Source organism: Zonotrichia albicollis, chromosome 13 (genome assembly GCF_047830755.1).
Source record: "Zonotrichia albicollis isolate bZonAlb1 chromosome 13, bZonAlb1.hap1, whole genome shotgun sequence".
Classification (NCBI taxonomy): domain Eukaryota; kingdom Metazoa; phylum Chordata; class Aves; order Passeriformes; family Passerellidae; genus Zonotrichia; species Zonotrichia albicollis.
This window is the reverse complement of record NC_133831.1, coordinates 5,888,600-5,908,028: the sequence shown is the minus strand read 5'-3', so window position 1 is coordinate 5,908,028 and position 19,429 is coordinate 5,888,600. Positions and strand designations below refer to the sequence as shown.

Below are 19,429 nucleotides of genomic sequence, written 5' to 3'. Positions count from 1 at the left end.
GGAAGAGAACATTGGGCTGGAAAAAAGTGCTCAGAAAGGGAAAAAGAAAAGGAGGAGGAATCTACTATTCAAGTGTCATTCCCTTTCCAAAGGTTTTATGATTTGGGAGATACTGCCTGAATGACACATAATGTGAGATATTGTAATGTGATCTCCTGTCCCTGGAGATGCTCTCAGAAATTGGATTATTACATGAGCATGGCTTTTATAGAAGTGAGCAAACATAGTAATAAATGAACTCAAAGAGTGAGAAAATCAAGATTAGACTCTTCACATTTGGCTGGGGGATTTTTTTCACTTACTTATGCTCTGTGATAAAGCTTAGATACATTAATTAACTTGCTTTAAAATTGACTTATTGAATATGTTTGGAAGATACATTTTTGTTTCAATCTGTAAAACATACAAATAGGAATGTTTACACTGAAAATGACTCTGTGGAAATTGTATACTTTCACCCTAAAGAGAGAAGACTTTTTTCTGCTTGGTTTTCACATGTCCTTTTGGTGGTTCTGGTGTTGGAAATTTCATTTCTTGCAGTGGGGGTCATTGCCTGCTGAAACCCTCATGGGACATGACACTGAAAGCACGAGTCTGATTTCCCTGATTTTCATGTAGTGGTCAACAGAAAATATCTAAGAGGGAATTAAAATTTTCCTTTCAGCTACAAGTCCATTGGATCTTCAACTCCTCTGGACAAGTCAGGATCTGGCCCTTGAGTGGTTACACACAGCTCCTCCTTCACCCGGGATTTGTCACACAATTTCAAGAGCACAATTTCCCGATGAATCATTCCTCTCTGTTCCTTACACCTCACCTTTATTTTTATTACTTTTTGGGAGCATGATTGTTTTACAACCTTTCAATCATCAGCCTCTTCTGAGGGTTCCAAATGTTGAAGCAGTTCCAAACCCACGTGGTTTGAGGACTCAGCTCTCAGAGCTGTTTCTCCACGCGCTGCTGTGGGACCCCTGTGCAAAGACATCAGGGATGGCTCCCAAATCCCACCTGCATGGATGGCTGCTCTCCAGCTCCCTCCATGCCTGCAGGGCTCAAAAACAGCTCACACAGGACTTTAAATGGGGGTTCATGGCCCATTGAAGAGGGTTGCACCAGAGCTTTGTCAGCCTGTGGTGAAATCTTCACCCTCTGGCTGGGATGCTTAAATGGGAGAAGAATTTCTCTCTGAAAGTCCCAACAATCTCTGCAATGTTGGAAAAAATCTTTATGGGGGAGTGATCCCTTCTGGTGCTTTTCAAAGCCTGCTCTTCAGAGTAGCAGATATATTTATATTGGAGGTGGGTTGCTAAGTACAGTAACTACTCCACAGGAGCCAGGCACAACAAACCAGCTCCTCAGGTCTGATGCTGTGCTTGAGTGCGGATGGCTCCACAGCTCAATAAGTGTGACAAAACATGAATCCTGAGTAGGGAATTATTTAAGGTAGCTGTAGCATCTGAGGGTTTATGCAGTGAAGATGCTTTGCAGGAGCTGGTCTCTCCCTGAAGTAAAGAATAGACTGATGAGTTTTATCAGGGAAGGGAACCATTCTTGATATCTGCTGGTACAGGTCAGAACACTGGGTATGTCTTTGGTGACATAATAGATAATGAGTCATGGAATAATGAGTCATGGCCTAATCAAAGGGGAAAAGGCCGTGTCTTACCTGGTGTGGCCCCATCTTCTAGATTTACTACACTTATGCAATGTGAGCACTCCAAAAACTTTTGTCAGGACCAAATCCTAGAACTTGTCTGGTTCTGGGATTTTATGTTAGATCTAGGAGCTTGTTTCAGCACAGCTTTCTGGGGGATGAAGCAAATGCATTCTGCCACATCCATCCCCCCCTAAAACAGCAGTGAAAGAGAAGTAGATATGTTTCATCTTCCTTCACTTCCAGCTGAAATTTTCATTTGGGAAAGAAACAGGCTGAACAGAAAAAATGGGAGATAAAGCTGAGAGATCTGAGTGGCTGTGACCGTTTGTAACTTAGTGAGCTGGTCTTTGAGAAGTACTCTGTCCACTAGCTGGATGCCAATTGCCAAGAGATGCTATCAGTTGATTAAAACACAGCCTGCCAGCTTCCTGCTTGATAAAACTAAGTCCAATCTGATTGGGAATTCTCAAATCCATTACAGAATGGCTAGCCCATCACTTAAATCAGCATACACCATTTCCCCATGAATCATCAACATACTTGGGTAATATATTTGCAGCAGCTAAACCCTGACAAAAACACTGACAGTTTGTCAGAAAGGTCCCTGAGCTCCGGATCCTGGGGGTGGGAAATGGCAGGACCGTGAGGGTTTCCTGTTGTTCCCTGCTCAGCTGGGTGAAGGTCATTTCCTCTCCTCTCTCACGCAGAAGAAGCTGAACCCTCAACCTTTGAAGGTGTGTTCTGTGAGCTCCCAGAAGCAGCAGCCAGCCCATGCAGGGAGCCCTCTCCTGCAGGGCCATGCTGGCAAGGGTCACTCCCCAAAGAGGAGGGCTGGTCAATACATTTGTCTCCTGGCAGGTAAATAAGTTAATCCCAGCAAAAAGAAAAAACAGAGGAAAAAAAAACCATCATGAACTATTACAAATCAGTCTTACACTTTATTTCTTCTGCATGCTGTAATACAGAAAAAAAACCAAAAATAAAACAAAACCACCAAAAACCCAAATCCAGGGTGCAGAGCCAGGCCAGCATTCCTGCAGAGGAAGGAAGGGGCATGCTGCCAAACCCATTAAAGATAATCCACTAGCGGGTTGGAGTGTTTAAAAAAGCCTCTTTTGTTGGCTTTTTGGAGGATTTTATATCTGCTGAGTTGGAGGTGGGTGCCCAACCCCAGGTACACAACAGTGTTTGCACATCAGCTGCAATGTATCCTTGATCATCCCAATGTGATAGATGGAAGGGTTATTCAAGGAATTGCTGTGGGACCCTTGCTAGCTAAATAACAACCCTGAAATACCAGAGGAACAAGTCAACCCCAGTAAAGCCATAAAATCTTCATTCCTTAACAGAAATAAGACCTTAAGAGGGGAGCAAACCGATGCAAAATCTGAAGAAAGTGAGCAAATGCAATAAAATTTGGAGGCCATTTATTGCTTATCAGGTAAACAGCAGATTATGATGAAATAATGAAGCCAGAAAGATAAGTCCTAATCACAGGAATTCTCAGATAATGCTTTGATAGGTGCTGTTATCCTCCAACTCCACCACTTCTCATCCATGTCCTTTTGCATTCTATCTCCATGTCCCTCCCTTGATTCTCCTTCCACTTCTTTTTTTTTTTTTTTTGTGTGTTATAATTAAACATTGTAAGATCTACTTGTGAAATGGATGGATAATACAACAGTTTCTTGTAAAATGTCAATACATTATCTGGTGTAAAGTCAGAGTAACTCCATCTCTGGTCTCAATACATTTTATTTACAAGAAAATGCATAAGCAGAAGACAAATTTCTACTGTTTGCACAGTTTCAAAAACATAAATTAAAACAATAAGGAGTTGTTTGTGCTCTCCTTTAAATTGCTGTGAGTCAGAGATGTCTCTCCAGAGCTGACAGTGACTTGGAATAGGTGAAGTAAAGCAGAGATTCACAGGTACAGTTTCCTCATTTAAATTAACACAAAGCGAGAGGACAAAGAGGCTCCCAAAATTCTGTCCTTGTGGTTCAAATTTGAATATATGTTTTTAAAGCTGGCCAAGCAACTGAAATTAAACCTCATGTAATTAAGTTCCAGTAATTTGAGCAGAAAGTAGTCCTGGGAAAGTTAGGAGGTTGGAAACACTATGATGAAGAAGCTATATTGGATTTTTTTGTGCCATTCCTATCACATCAGAAGTCCATAAAGAGGAAATTTAGGGTAAGTGAAGAGTTTTCAGTCTCTGATGTGCAGACCCCAAAGGTCCATGGACCAAACCACACAAGCTGTTTGGGTGGCGTGTTCCCACCTGAAGTTTTCAGTGTCTCTTCAAGTTTTCTGTACAGGACCGTGACACTGCCCCAAAGTGTCCATCCTCAGGGTGCTGCTGCCTTCTTCTCAAACTCACGTGGCTTTGCTCTCTGCTCCTTACACCCACCAGCAGTCCTGGCTTACCTCCTGCTGCTGCAGAAACTTTTGGTCTCCTCATGGTGCAGATCTATAAGCAGTGTGATCTCCTCTGCATCCAGGCATCACCACTCCGGCTCTTCTGGGAGACTAAGGTTGGAAATTGGAAAAGGGATCACAAAAAGTGATAAAAGTAGAAGTAAAAAAAGATCAGCAGCAAGGAGGAACAGCTACAGAAGACTGGGCAGTTACTAAATAAAAAGGAAAATGAGCCAGGAGAAGCCTTGGTGGAAGAAAGAGAAGTAGTGGTTCAAGAGCTGCCAGCCACCAGCGAAAAGGGTGCCACATAAAGCAGATGACCCTCCCTAAAGCACAAGCCCCACTCCAGGCTGGTATTGGAGCTCTGGGAAGTTTGACATCCTTCCTCTTGCAAAGCAGGGTGACAGACACCCTGAAGGACTTTGTGGTGGTGTGGCTGCCCCTTGGATCAGAGCACTGTGTCCCACCAAGCCCTGGCTTGCTTTTGGAGAGAGCTCCCCACTGGCTCTCCTCTGGAAGGAATATGTGAGCATTGAAGCCGTTCTGCAGCTGGACCAGTGCCCAACAAATGGAGACAGCCAGGAGATTACTGCAAAACCACCCCAAAGGGAGACACAAGTGTAAACAGAACTGAAGCATAACCCAAGAGAAACAAGGCTACTGTTAGTTGCCTTAAATTCACTCAATATATCTGGGGGTAAACTGTTGGGAATTTAGAACATAAAAACGTTGAAAAAATATATTTTTTGTAACATGCTGCTATTTTAGGTCATATTGAACCTTCAACATTTGCACACACTTCAGCTAACATCAGTGTGATCTGTACTTAACAAACACAGTGTGCCCAACGATGACTGAATTACTCAGGAGGAACTACAATTGATAAGACAATGATTTATGGACCTATTGTTTTCTAGGTTCTTGTAAATAATCCTAATTGGTGTTAATCATCCACCCTCTGCTTTGTGTTATCACCAGGCAAAGTACACTTCCTAAAGAAGCTATTTAGGGCCATAATCCTTCTGAAAGGCAAGACAGCTATTGACTTCCACAGGACCTGCATTGAGGTGCTCAACCAGGGAAAACAACTCTGGAATATTAGCAAAACACATCACACTGTGTTCCATGCTTGCACTGAAATTTTCCAATAAACTCCCTGTAAATTCAGCGTGTCCCAGTAATCCCTTCCACGTGGGCTTCATGAATTGTGTCTCCAGCCTTTCTCCCGGCTCAGAAATGCACACAGCAGGTTCGTTTGCTGATGTTTCTTTACTGCCAGTGTGCAACTCCTGCCTGCATCCCCTTGGCACGGGCTGGCTGTGTCAAACCTGACAAAAGCTGCTTTGGAAGGAGGGCAGACACCTGCACCAGGACCTGGTGTTTTTCTGTCTCTGATTTTGTTGTTGTGCCTGAAAAAGTGCTTTGATTTTTGGTGCTCCACTGTTTGTCACTCCATGCCCTTGTCACAAGGGAGCTGTGGCACTTGAGGCCCCCTTCCCTGCTGGTTTTGGGTGTAAGGTTTGGTGGGCTCAGTTCTAGCACACAGATCAGTTTGCTTGACTTTAACAGGTCTGCACTTTAAATAACACTTAAATAGCATTCTAGAGGGTGCAGTCACACACTGCTTGCTTATGGAAACTACAAGGAAACCAGACAGTTTTTCAATTTGTGTATCAAAGAGAAGGAGATTTACACATAAAAGGGTGAATTATTTTGATTTGTAGTTTTCAAGCCACTATACATTCTCCAACATAAGTGCTCCCTTGTCTCTGCTTTCTGATAGTTCATATCAGGTTCAGTGGCCTAGATTCTCAAGAGTGGTAATTTTGGAGGCCAATATTCCTCAGTGCCAACTCAAGGTGCGTTAAAGAGACCAGATATTGTTAAGATACTCTGTATCTTTGGCAAATAGAACCATTTTAGCACCTCTCAAACTTGACATCCCAAAGTGACAGTGTGAACAATCCTCAGGGATGGGTTGGCCTGAGGAATAAAGCTTTCCCCCACCACACCATCCCTTCCACTGACACTGGTCCTCACAATATCATACCCCCACCACCGTTAAAGATTCCTGCAGAGTCAACACCACCAGTCCTTTTTGACATTCTCAACCACCAAACATCCTAAATAACCTACAAAAAGAGCTCATTTCCTCAGCTATTTCATCTTTTAAGTAGCTATAAGAGAAAAGTCTTCTAAGGCATAAGGCTCGATAGCCAAAATCTAGCTATATGGTATTTGAGGGAGAGGAGGGGAGAAACCCTATCCCATTATCTGCATTATCCTGTTACCCTTGGATGTCTTCCATGTACTTGGAAAAGCAATGCCCCATTCTTGAGGCTTCACATTGCAGCCACTGCCTTTTTGGCAGAAGAAGGGTGGATGTGGCTCCCTTCAAAGTCAATCAATGTCACACCTTTAATCAATCTAGAAGGTCACCACTGCACTTCCATCAAAAGAAGTTGGGTACAATTCTCGCTGAGTCCTGATTGTTTGTGGGGAACTCAGGTTGCAGTGGGTGTTGGAAAAAGTGTTTTCTGGCCCTTACCTCAGCACATCTTCTATTCCTAGGCTCTTTGTAAGAGTTTAAGATCAAATGAGAATTGTACCCAGGACTCTGAGATACAATGCAGGAGGATGTGCAGTGAAACTTCAAAACACACCAAAGTGACTTAGCTTTGTGTTTCTTTATGGCTGTGAACACATCCAGCTTTGCTGGGAGGTTCAGAAAGCTTAGGGAGCTTTTGTGTGAAGGCAGGTCACATTTTGAGCAAGCTTACAATGATTCTGAGTTTCACATTACAATCACCTATGAAATGCTGCTGTTCATCTGGGATGTCTGTGAGTGGTCACAAAACAGAAATCTATTGTGTTTCAGGGAGCTGTGACTAGGAGGGAGGACCATGGCAAGGCACATGTCAAAAACACTCAAACCTGAAGTCAGGACCCCTTTACAAACACACCCATCAATTCAAAACACTGAATCTGTTAAGCCAGAAAATTCTTCCTCCAAGCTGGAGTAATTTCATTTCCATCCTGGTACAATTGGAGCAGGATCCAAAGCCCAGTAAAGTCAAGGGTAGAATTTCCATTGATTTCTGAGGAGCCTGGATCAGATCCTAGATCACATTGTCACTGCAGCAAAACCCAGCCGTGTTGCAGTGCACCCACCTGCTCTCCAAAGTCTCAGCTCTGGCCGTTCCAATCCATTGCAGGTACAATCTAGGTTATTCCAGCACTTACGTGGTGCAAGGCTAAATAAATACTGTTGTATCAAAATCAGCAATACTGCTCCTCATTAGTAAATTAGGCTTACTAATGCACACCTTTTATTAGGACAATTTGTCTCTTTATGTCAAAACCAAGTGTGAAAATCCCTCTTCTATCAATCAGTCCAGTGCCCTCCTGCACCATTTGTGAAGTAGGGCTGGATATAGACATACAGGAAAAGTGCATGAAGACCTTACAATGTTTTTTAATGAGGTACTGAGGCTTCTTTTACAAGAATTCAACAAAATCCGGCTAGGTAAGAGATCAACAGCTTTTATGTACACAAGAAAGAAAGAAGGGAAGAAAGAAAGCAAAAAGGAAGGCAGGCAAGAAGAGAGGAAGGAAGAAAGGAGGAGAGGAAGAACCTCTGTTTCATTTATTAATACTTCATAATGACAAGTCACAAAAACACAAAAACCTTCTGTAACCTTTGCCTGTTCTCAACAAAATCACCCACCTCCAGACATTGCTGAAATTACTTTCTTAGGCAGTTCTGTAATGTAAATTATTCTGCACACTAAGAAATTATTTCAAAAATAAGATGCAGAGATTTTTTTCCTTGTGTGCAAATCAAACCAGAGAGGAATTTCGGGGAAGAACAAATAATCTTCTGCAGCCAGTACTAGAATAGGTGCCCTAAACAAACCTCCAGAAGCAGCATAATGAGGCAATGATTTATGGTGTGCTATGCAAGCCTCACTGCTGTGAGTGTGTTGTAAGAACCAGAGAAAGGGAGAGGCAGTAATCATGCAGCCTCCTCCTCCTCCTCGTGTGTTTCTGGATATTACCTGCTCAGGATATGAGTGTGAGACAGGGCTGCAGCCTCCCTGAGCTGCAGGACTGGCAAATGATCTTTGTGCTGCAACATCTTGTCTCGTATTTACAGCACCATCTCCCACTGCCTAAAAAAATAATTTAAAAATCTGCATATGGATATTCTGAAAGTTTGCACAAATATAAATGTCATTCGTGTTGGATGTGTTATTGCTTGGTGTGTTTCAAAAAGGATTTTCAGGAATGTTGCCAGCCATCAGCAGGTAGAATCCTGGATATTTCAGATTGAAGGGTAAAATTTCCCTTGGCTGCAAAAGGGGAAGCATTTTACCTGTGAATTAGGGACTAAATCCAGACAATGAATTCTGCCCACAGAAATATTTGTAAGAAATCTTGGTCTTGAAGTACTAGAATCAATTAAATGAAGAGCAGAAATATGCAGTGTAACCAGCATTGCACCAATCAATACAAATCAACATGAGCCTGACCCTGTATATGTTGTATTTGCAATTAGTTGGGCTTTTTTACAATTTAAAATTCATTTGGTTTCTTGTACGGACTGACAGGTTGCTTGCACTTATGCCCATATTCCTCCAAATTTCTCCAATTTAAAATACAAAAAAAAAAAATTCTCACAACTAAGAATTAGTCTTCAAATGTCTCTGGTAAGTTATTTATTGTAAATAAACATGGAAAAGATTACCTGCAGACTACTCATGCTCAACTCCCCCCTAGCTCCCCCCCGCCCCAAAAGGCTAAATCAGTGAAATAAATTAATTGTTATGAATTATTCAGCTCTACCTGTGGCAATGAAAAATAGCAAGAGCATTAGGATTCTTCTTTGTGTACTAAGCCTCTAATTTATAGAGAATGCATATTAATAAAACACCGGATATTCATCAATATTCAAGTCACTGGCTGCCTGACTATTTAATCTAAAATTACCAGCCAGCTCAAAACTCTTACTAGTTAATCATGTAATCTAAGCCATTCTGATATTGATGGTTAACATTAATTGCCCAAATGCCATTTATAAAAACCTCTCCTACATCTTCCCTTTGCCTGGCAGAGAACCTTTGACACGTTTAACTTTCCAAACAAGCTGGAGTAGGTCAGCTCATCCAGCCTGTTCTCCAGCCCAAAATGTTTGTTTGCTTCATTCTCATGAAAGGGATATTGCCTCCTGTTGTGGTTTTGCTTTTGAACATAAACAATAAAAATTGTCCTTCATTATAAGGATCTTTGATATGTTCCCCTCCTGCTGCAGATGTTCTGCAGGTGGAGACGGTTACCAGCTGGATTTTGTTGCCTGCACAGATTGTGTCATCCTTTACAATGGAAACAAAAGTGTTCAGATCAGGAAGGCCAAAACATTCTCATCTGCCAGCCACGTACTCTACAAAAAGCCACCAACCACAGACTTCCTCCCCCAAACCTGAGTTCACACTCCAAAGGGGATGGCTGGCAAAGAGCAGTGGCACCCTCAGACATTGCCAACTTCTGCTGCACGACCTGCTCTGCACAAATCAAGGTGAAACGTAAGAACTGGGGGGGAATTCTCATGTGATAAAAGTTAGCCAAAGTTTAGAATCAAACTCCCAAATTTATCATACCAGTAACAAGTGCTAATGAAGGGGATGGCAGTGGCATCTTCCTAAAGCAATGTACCTGAGCTGGTCTTGGTACTTATCATCTGAAATTTTTTCTATTCTTTTTTCTTTTTATTAACTTAATCAAACTAAAGTTAAAAGAAAAAAGAAAACAGAAAAACAAACAAACAAACAAACAAACAAACAAAAAAAAAAAAAAACAAAACCCCACAAGTAAACAGAAATCTTTCAGTTATTCTAACCAAAAGTTAGGATCCTGAAAGTTAACTGCAAATCAGCAAACCTGCAAAGAACTCACTATAGCAGAAACTTCAAGATACAAGTACATAGAGTCATGTAAGTGCTACTGTATAATTTAAAAAATATATTTTAAAAACAACACTTTTACCCCTTTCAAATGATACCCTTGGGGCATTTAAACTGAAATTTAAGTATCATAGAAAAATTTTGCAAAAAAATGGGATTTTTTTTTTTTGAGTAAAGAATATATTTTTCTCTATAATACAATAATTCTCTGGATTGAGAGAAATTGCTTGCATTTTATGATTTTGCCCCTCTGGAATCCAGAGGGGCAAAATATTGGTTAGCTACCAAGAAGCTAACCAATTGGTTAACTACCAAGAAGTTAACCAGTGCATGTTCCCATGGAGTGAGGGCTGCTGAGCAATGCCTGGCCAGATAAGACACGCGGTGCTGCTTCGACTACTCTGGAGCAAAATCCCCCTCCTGGCCTTGGGGTTATGTAAGGGACCCCAGCCCCCATGGGAGCCGTGTCAATAAGAACTTGAACCTGGCCGTGTGCAGAAGGCAAACACCAGCGTGCAATGGCAGCGCCTCCCAGCCCGTTTCAAAACCCCGGTCAATATTTGCCGAGGACGTTTCGCAGCCCTCGCCGCGAGCTCCGAGCTCCAAGGGAGCAACATGCTGACAGCCAGGAGAAGATGATGACTGCACGGTGAAACACAGCCTCAGAACGAGCAAGGACTAAATAAACTCTCAGCATACCTCGGTAATTCTTTGTGGCACAAAAGGTGGCTTGGGCCTTGTCTGAACTGGGCTTTTACCTAAGTTGGAAACCCATGTTTAAATTAAATTTAAAGACCATTCTTCTTAAAAGCACTTCTACAATGCTTTGGCTGGACAGTGTATTTTTCTAACCAATGTTTACATAGTTTGACCCATTTTCACTTCTTTGCTTTAGCTGAAACTATTAATTAAGCTATTTAAAAATTAAATTGAGTATATGCCTGCTTTGGACTGGATCTCAGGCTTCATTTAATTGTTGGTTCTTGTCCTGAGTTTGGCTGTGAGGGTGTGTGAATCTGTCTCCATTTGGAAATGAACACAAAATTACAAATATATTTCATACAGACTATGAGATTGAGTAAAATACTGAAGACATGCCCTGCTTTAATTGTTTTAATTGTTTGGGATATATCCCCATGATATTGAAAAATTACATCTGCAAGAAGCACGGTGACATTAGTCCAGTGTAGCTCACTGTGGAAAACTGTGCAGTTTTAAATGGCTGAGCTGGTATTAGAGATATAAACCAAAGTTCAATTTTTGTGAGAACAAAACCAGTCACACATCACATTTCTTGTGATTTATATGCCACAATCATGCTGGATTTTTGAGTGGAAAAGATGCCTAGAAGTTAATGAAAAAGGGTCATCTCTATTTTTCTATTTGCAACTGAAACAATGCATAGAGGGGCCAATGTGCAAACCGAAGTCTGATTTAGATTTTCCCATTGAATGGCTTTTCTGTACAGAAATCTCATGAAGACACACTGATTCTTTAATTTCACTGTTGATGCTGAAATTGTGCTGTGTGTCAAAATTACATCAAACAACTGCACTTATTTCCAGAAAAATTTGATTATTTCACTCTCATTTACATTACATTTTTTCCCCCACTATAATGCTGACTTGGTAATTCCCTTAGGTCTGGACACCTCCAAGTAGACTTTTTCAGTAGAAAGTAAGCTTTCATTATATTTCATAATTTTTTTCCTCCTTGATTTGAATGTTATAATTGGGTTGGAGAGATATTTGTTGCTAACTTCATGTTTTGCCAGGCTCCACGAGCAGCATCTTTTAATTTCTCTCTTTTCAATGAACCTTTTGACTTGATAAAAGTGGCTCTAAAGTATTTTTACAAAAGAGGCCAACAGAGCCAGTTCATTTTAAACCCTTCTCTTTAAAGTATCTCATTTCCTTACTATTTCTTAATAGAGGTACTATCCTGCAATGTCATAAAGAATGCTGCAGTTGACTTCAGTGGGACCAGGATCACTCTGTACTGTAATTAGTTCTATATTTCAAAATATTAGAGGTCATTTTCTTCCTTTTTTTTAATCTGAGAAAAGAAAACATTTGGAAAAAAAAGGCTTTCAAGTGTGACTGTCAGAAGAATACTAAAAATAAGTTGCCGGCATTCCAGTTGCTACAATTTATGTTTCTAATGAAATTTTCCTCTTCTCATTTACTGCAAATTTTTAATGTAAGCTTTTACTGCCATTGATTCAGTATCTTTAATCTTCCACCAATATTAGATAGAAATGGAACTAACTAGGGAAAATCTATCTGGTTATAAAGCACAGTGTCTATAAAGTTGTTCAGTTCATCCAAAACTGCTTTTTTTTTCCCCAGCGGGTTGGATAGGATAAAATTATATTTTGAAATACTGTTAATACTATTCTGAGATTAATACACTGGCAATTAATAATAAGTTTAAAATATTATGATGCCTCTGGAGAAATCAAAGGATTCAGTGTCAATCACCCTGACTACCAGCACTGGGCAAGATCCCACAGCGCCAAGTCCTGGTTCTTTTAATTGCATTCAGCAGCAAAAGCTACTCCCTGAGACTGGTAGCAGGATTCAGCTCCAGCCCAGACCAGGGAGGGAGCACATAATTTCCAGCTACTCATTTAGATGGGATCTGTCAGGGTTTGCATGAGCAAAGGCCTGGGAGCCAGTCTCACAGGGAGAAAATAGCTGAGCACCCACACCCCGGGTCACGGCCTCCCCGTCCTTCCCTGTGCCGAGGGCTTGCCGCAGGCTCTGCCAGCACCACGCTCCCTGTTTTGCAAAGAGGGCTGTGCTGCTTCACTGGGAGCTGTCAGGCTCCATCCCCTGCCCCAAGCTCCTCTTCCCAGCCCCATAAACACCCTGGAGCAGACACCCTTTGTCCACACAGTCTATTTATAAAACCCCACTTCCAACATGTTTTGGCTGGTGTAGGTCAGCTCCACGGCTCCAATTATGGCAGCCAAGCTGCGTAGCAGGAAGGTGCAGCACCCCAAGAAATGGTTCAGGGCCAGTAACAACTTGACCCCAAGCAGCCCCAGCAGAGCAGCATGTCTGACCATGCCCTTACAGCGGGGCAAATACGTGCTTTTCCCTCATGACCATCGTGTCAGTGCTAAAAATATAAAATATTTCGACCCTGCAAAGAGTTCAAGTGTGCCTTATGGACAGTCCCTTTAAAATCCACAGGTCTGTGAGGCAGAATGAAATCCCGCACCCACTGAAGCAAATGGAAAAACTCTCCTGCCCTGCAGGGTGCCAGGAGTTGCTTCTCAGGGCAGGAAAGTTAAGAACATGTGCAAGACTTTGGCAGGACAAGAGACCTATTTTTGAACACTGCTTATTCTAGGTATTTCTACCGTTCCCATTAACACTGTCCCAGAACACGTGGGAGTCATTCATGCATTTGCTAATCTTGAAATGAGAAATGAAGGTTGCCCAAATTCCCTGGATGAGGAGCAGCAGCAGACGCAGGTCTGTCTGCTTGGGGCTTGCTCCTGCACATGGATTCTGGCTGGGACATGGGTACACCAAGCAGCTCTCAGCAGCAGGGCATGGGGATCCAGGCTCTGGACACCTCTTCTGCCATAACTGCCCATGTATTTACCCTTCCCACAGCCTCTGCATGGGCAGTAACAGATGAGCCCTGTCAAACACCTGACAGTGTCTCTGCAGCTGCCACGCATGCACAGGCACCTCCAAACCCTGTGGGAAAGCAGTGTGCATTCCTGCTCTGCTGCTGAGACCTGACCTGTGTGCTCCCCGCTCCACTTCTCATCATGCACAGTTTCATGCCTGGGATATACAGGAAGGTCCTGGCAGGATACAACTGGTTAGTTCCCACATTCCCATGGTTTTATCCAGGAGCACATGCCAGTATCTGGACAGAAAGGTCTCTGCTGTTTCCAACAATGGGTTAAAGTGTTCCCTGTGCACTGGCCAGTGTGATCTGGAGTACCCTACATCAACATGGCCATGGCTTGGCACACAAAGCACCCCAGACATGCACAGCCATCCTCACCTCCTGTGGGCACAAGGGAGACTTAGGGGCTACATGCACGTGCACGTGCATCTTTTCTCCTCCGTCTCATCTATATCTGGCACAGGGAAGGGGTGTGATCTCCTGACAGTGTGAGAAAAAGTCTCTATTTATTCTGTCTGGAAGGGTGTTGTGTGCAGCGAGAGCATCTCAGCTCACGTGTGTGACAGGAGACATCATTTGGGGTGCTGACAGAGGAGCCCTGGTGCATCTCCCCGACCATGGGGGTTTGCCTACAGATCACAGCCAGCAGAAGGAGAAATTACTTCAAATCCACCCTGCCCTCTTCCAGCACCCTAATACTGTCCAGAAGAGCCAGTGCTGAGTTCCAGTGGGCTGGAGGTGTGGGCACAGGCTCCCTTCTGCTGACTCGACTGAGCCCCAGGGCCCCTCAGGGCTGGCGGTGACGGGGGCACTTCTGTCAGCACTCTGCGGAAACAAGTTAATTGACATATGCTAACACACTGTTAAACATAACACTGTCGTGTTTAAAAATATACTAGCTGGTTGGATCAAATGCATTTTAAAACATGCCTACTTTTTTTTTTTTTTTTTTTTTCTGAAAAGGATAAGGTTTTCGTTAACATGTGCTAGTAAAAACATTTTTGAAGATGGTTGAGATGCAGGAGATATAAGAGCAAGAGCAAGTGTCCTTTGGCTGAGTATAGTCTGCAGGGAAAGTTAACTTAAAAAACAGGTTTTCCCTGATAATGTTAATTTGTTTACATTGTCCAGTTCACAGGATTTCAACATGAACATGCAGCAAAATGTCTGTGTGCAGCATAATACCCATGTAATCCATCCGCAGCATTTGTAAATTCAGCCCTCAGGCACCACCGCAATAAACACCATAATCGTGTAATACGATAATAACAACTCCCCAAAAGCATTACAACTCTTCCTGTCAATACAGGTATCTCTTTAATGACATGCTAAAACTGAAACCAGAATTAAAATCAAGATGTTGTTTTGTGTCTTTAGCTATAGTTGTAATATACATCCAGGGAGAGGTCTATTCCCTCCGACTGAATGGAAGCCAGTTTCTGACTCTGTCCACTTTTCTTTCTGTAAATTGCTACTGCTGGAAAACACACAAACCACTCCTCTTTGCATGCTCTTCTGCTGCAGGCTGGTCCTCCAGCACTCTTCAGCCCAAGGATTCTACAAAACTAAAAACTGCAATAGCTTTTTACTTCTAGTTTGAAGCCAGGATCCTCAGCCGCACAATCACTTCCAGCGAAGCTCTTCACACCATCACAGGACAGTGAGTGTGATTTTGGCTGGTGGATAAAATAGCAAGTGCAAGAGAACACTAAAAGACAAAAGACTTTCTTTCCATGCAAATGTACTGTGGGACAGCAAATGGAAAATGAAATAGCAAAATCTAGGTCAGTGAAAAGCTTATGGTATGAAGAAACAATAAGCAGAATTGCCTCTAAATATAACAAATACTTACTCAGGTTTTTACCAAAAGCATTGAGGGTTCTTTAAACAATAATGCTGGGACCTGATTTGTAAATCTGCATGCTAAAATATCATGATGCAAAATAAAGTCAAGATTCAAAAATGAAACCATACACTAAATGCCTGGCAATGAAGGTACACAAATATATGCTGTGATTGTCCATCATCTGTGCCCAAGTCAGCGTAATTGTAGAGCTGTACAAGGGGTTCTCAATCAGGCTTTGGGGATGAAGTGCAGAGTTCAGACCCATCTCTGGGCTGAAATCACAGGGGCTACAGAGAATTTGCATTTATACTGCTCAGAGAGAACATTTCTGTTAGAATAAGTGAGGCTGTTTTGAGGTTTACATGGCATTTTACATGCAGGGTTTAAAGCACAGGAGAAATTAAGACAAAGATGCCTATGGAGATGAAAGAAACCTGCAGGGCACTTAAAAGCAAACCTGTCCTTACAGAGATACCCAGGCCAGGGTGTCGCCAGCTCCAAGCACTGCTGCCACAAGAAATGACAACCTCTGTGCTCAGGAATGTCTTGTCCTGGAACTCCAGGGGTGGGCATTTCATCAGAGAGCTGGGGCCAAGATGACCTTGGTCATTTGAGCTTGGACTCCATGGTGTGAGAGGTCTTTTTCAACCTAAATGATTCTGGTATTCTGTGTGCTGCAGCCCAATACCTTGGCCCTGTAGATCTGTGAGATGCAGAATAGGAAGGAAGGCTGAGGCTGGAGCTTAGAGAAGGTTGAACACATTCTCTCAGCATTAGCTGCTACCAGAAAGAGAAAGGAGAAAAAAGAAAGGAAAAAGCTGAGGCTGAACACTTATTCCAGGCTCCTGCCCTTACCACACTGTGCATGACAGATCAGAGGGCTGTCCTGCCTCTGCCCTGGGGCAAATGTTCCTGGTGAGAGGATCTGGTGAAAATTTGTAAAGTCCTCTGGCTATTTTATTCTCCAGAGGAGATGATATTATAAGATTTTTTAAAAGAGCAAGCAAGAAAAAAGTCTGCAAGCTTATGAACTTCCTTGATCTGAAGCTCCACAAATTCTTTCCATGGTTTTGGTACAGCACCTTATGTGCAGGGTGGAAGGGGAAGCTATTGAGTGTTGAATTACAGAGGGGAAAAACATCTCAAATTCCTTACTATTTATACTCACAACTTTCCCAAATCATTATACACAAATCTCCTAGCCTCAGCTGAACTGCTCACGGGTTACAGGGCCAAGAAAGAGATGGAGCCTTCATGGCTTGCTCTAAGCCTTTCAAAAACTTGAAATTCCTAAAAAAAAAATGAAAGCAATGAGTTACCATGCCAGGCAGAGAAAATTCAACCTCTACAGCGCCTCACAAGAACAGAATTAATATACAAGACAGTAGGAGGTTGCTTTCATAACAGGGAGCATAGGTTGCTTATTTGTGAGAAGTTTTCTGGGACTACCTTCATTGTTAGGCTGAGGCTGACACTGGGTACAGAGAGACAGAAATTTGACAAAAGCATTGAGCGATTGGGGGTATTTGAGAAAGAAATCTATTCTGGTAGTCCAGACACTAGGCTGGGACTTGTTAAGTTGTGAACTTGTTAAATTCCGGCTCCACCAACGGCTTCCTGCATGACAAGAAACCAAGAGCCTATTTCTGCTGGTACAAATTCTCCTTGACTTTCAGAGACACCACGGCCTTCATGTGGCAGCTCCTCTCCTCACCCATAAAGCTGTTTGAGGATTGGCTTCCCCTCCTGCACATGAACTCCACCAAACACCCCTGGGATGTATCAGCAAACCAGGGGGCAGAGAGAGGCTTTAACCTCATAGGACAGGTCCAGGTGCAAGCCCTGAGAGATTCATCTTTGCACAGTTCTTCTCCACCTCCTCACACAACCCTGCCTTTGGGGTGGCTTATTTGACTTTTTAAAATTCCTTTTGACACTCCCACAACCAGTGGATGGTTTTCAGATTTTAGTTACTTGTCATTATTTATTGTATTATTTGTTTTGTCAAAGTTTCCTTAATTGTTCTTAGCCCAAACAGTGAGTTAAATTAGGAACACCCATTTCTACTTTTGTTTCTGGACTATTTTCACTTAATGGCTTTCAAGTTTTAGCAAGTGCTCTTATTTTTGGATTTTCAACATTGAACAGGGCAATAGAGACATTAAAGTAAGAAATATGCTAATTGGACTATATAATAAATGTAAAAGTTATAAGAACTCTTTAATCACATGAGATTTGGAGGCTCCCACCTCTACCCTAATTAAAAATCTCCGTCCTATATGATTTAGCATGAGGCTCACCAATACTGTTCACAAGTACCACGTGCAAGAAAGAAGCACCCCATGGGCTCCTTCAGAGGGACAAATGGCATCTTCCATGAGCAATTTTAAGGTCCTAAACTGAAACCATTTTACAAGAAGGACCCAGGAAACTCCACCAACAGAAACAGAGATGCGGACTCCAGAACTGTATCTGAGTCCCTAGGGGGACACATGAGATCCTCAAGAGTATTGAAAGGAAACACACCATGGAGTGATTCAGTAGGGCAATTTCTGTCCTCATATCTCTCTGAGGGAATTCCTGGAGGGTAATGCACAGGTCCTACAGTCCAAACTCTTCACAGACTATCTACTTATCAAAAAGTCTACAGCCAAGAAGAGTGCTGATGGCCAGGGAGATAGCTGCTCTCCCACCTTTTCCATGCAGGAGGGATGGACCTGAGCTCACAGCTTTGCTGCCATGCACAAGGTGCCAATGGAGCCAGAGGTGTTCAATGAAGTGTACAGCCATTGAACTCTGTTATGTTTATCCACACCCAAGTACTTTTTAAACATGGACTGTTGAATTATCCAAAAAGCACCTTAGCCAACACACTCTCAAATTTTCAACTGATAGCCCTTGAAAATAGAGTTTTGCCCCCTTTAAACTAGCAACTATAACATTACTAGAGGTCTGGAGCCTTTTGTGCTGAGCTTCGACCTACAGCAGTATTTCCCTGCTAGAAAAAAGCAGGCTGGAGTTGGTGACATAACACCAAATATACAGATGGGACCACACTATAATTAGCAAGGGAATGTCATTCCTGCCATCTTTGCTTCGTTTGTAACTGTGCCTGTAAGCTCTGGGGAATGGTGTGCATTTCACACAGTCTGCACAAGAACGAGGATTGCCAACTGTCCCAGTTCTGGTGGGATACCCTTGGTCCTCTGACCCGGGGCTTGCAGAGATGCCAGCAGTGCTGCTGGAGAGCGCTGCCCCTCGCCAAGCCACTGCCATGACCCTGCTCCCAGGGCAGAGGGGAGGGATTTCTCTGCATGGAATCAACAGCTCAGCTCCCTCTAAAACACCTCATGCTCCCATCCAGAGGAGCACTGCCCACTGCTCCTTGACAGGCTCCTTCTCATGGACCCAAGAATATCCTTTTGCCCATCACCAAACCAAATGAGCAGCCTGGGCCTAACAAGAGAAGCCAATAACTCTGTTCCTCTCCACACTCAGCCTGCTCCCAGGAGGGAGAGAATTTATTCAGAGCAAATATGGGGATTTTCACTGGAGATGTGCTTTTCAGCATCTAACCACTATTTTTAAATCTCTCTATTTGTTCCAGTAAAACACCAAATCAATGTTTAAGGTTTTACTGCTTGCTTTAAACATTCTCAATAATGTCAAGTCCAGTTGTCTTTTGAACACTTTGTCATCCTCTGCAGGCACTTAGTTGAAAAACTTACTGTTGGCTTTGCTCTGTCTGTGCAATCAGGTGAATTTGTTTGGTTTTTCACAGGCTGCACAAAGTGGTGAAACGAGCCAGGGGAGCAAACAAATCCATAACGTAGCATGTTGCTTGTCTTACGTACAAAATTCAACTCAGCTTACTCGAGGAGGCCAATTCATCCT

At 42.7% G+C, this 19,429-nt stretch overlaps 1 protein-coding gene across 3 annotated transcripts in view; it reads right to left on the bottom strand.

Moving 5' to 3' along the window:
• The window catches only part of LOC102063838 (transcription factor Maf), a 182,970-nt gene that overhangs the window by 117,437 nt on the left and 46,104 nt on the right, over positions 1-19,429 (bottom strand). The window contains exon 3 of one of the 3 annotated variants that reach the window (XM_074550824.1): positions 3,253-4,189. The exons of the other annotated variants lie outside the window; for them this stretch is intronic. The gene's annotated coding sequence lies outside the window, so the exon portion shown is untranslated. Of the gene's footprint in view, positions 1-3,252; positions 4,190-19,429 lie in introns of those variants that run through there. 3 annotated transcript variants of the gene reach the window in all.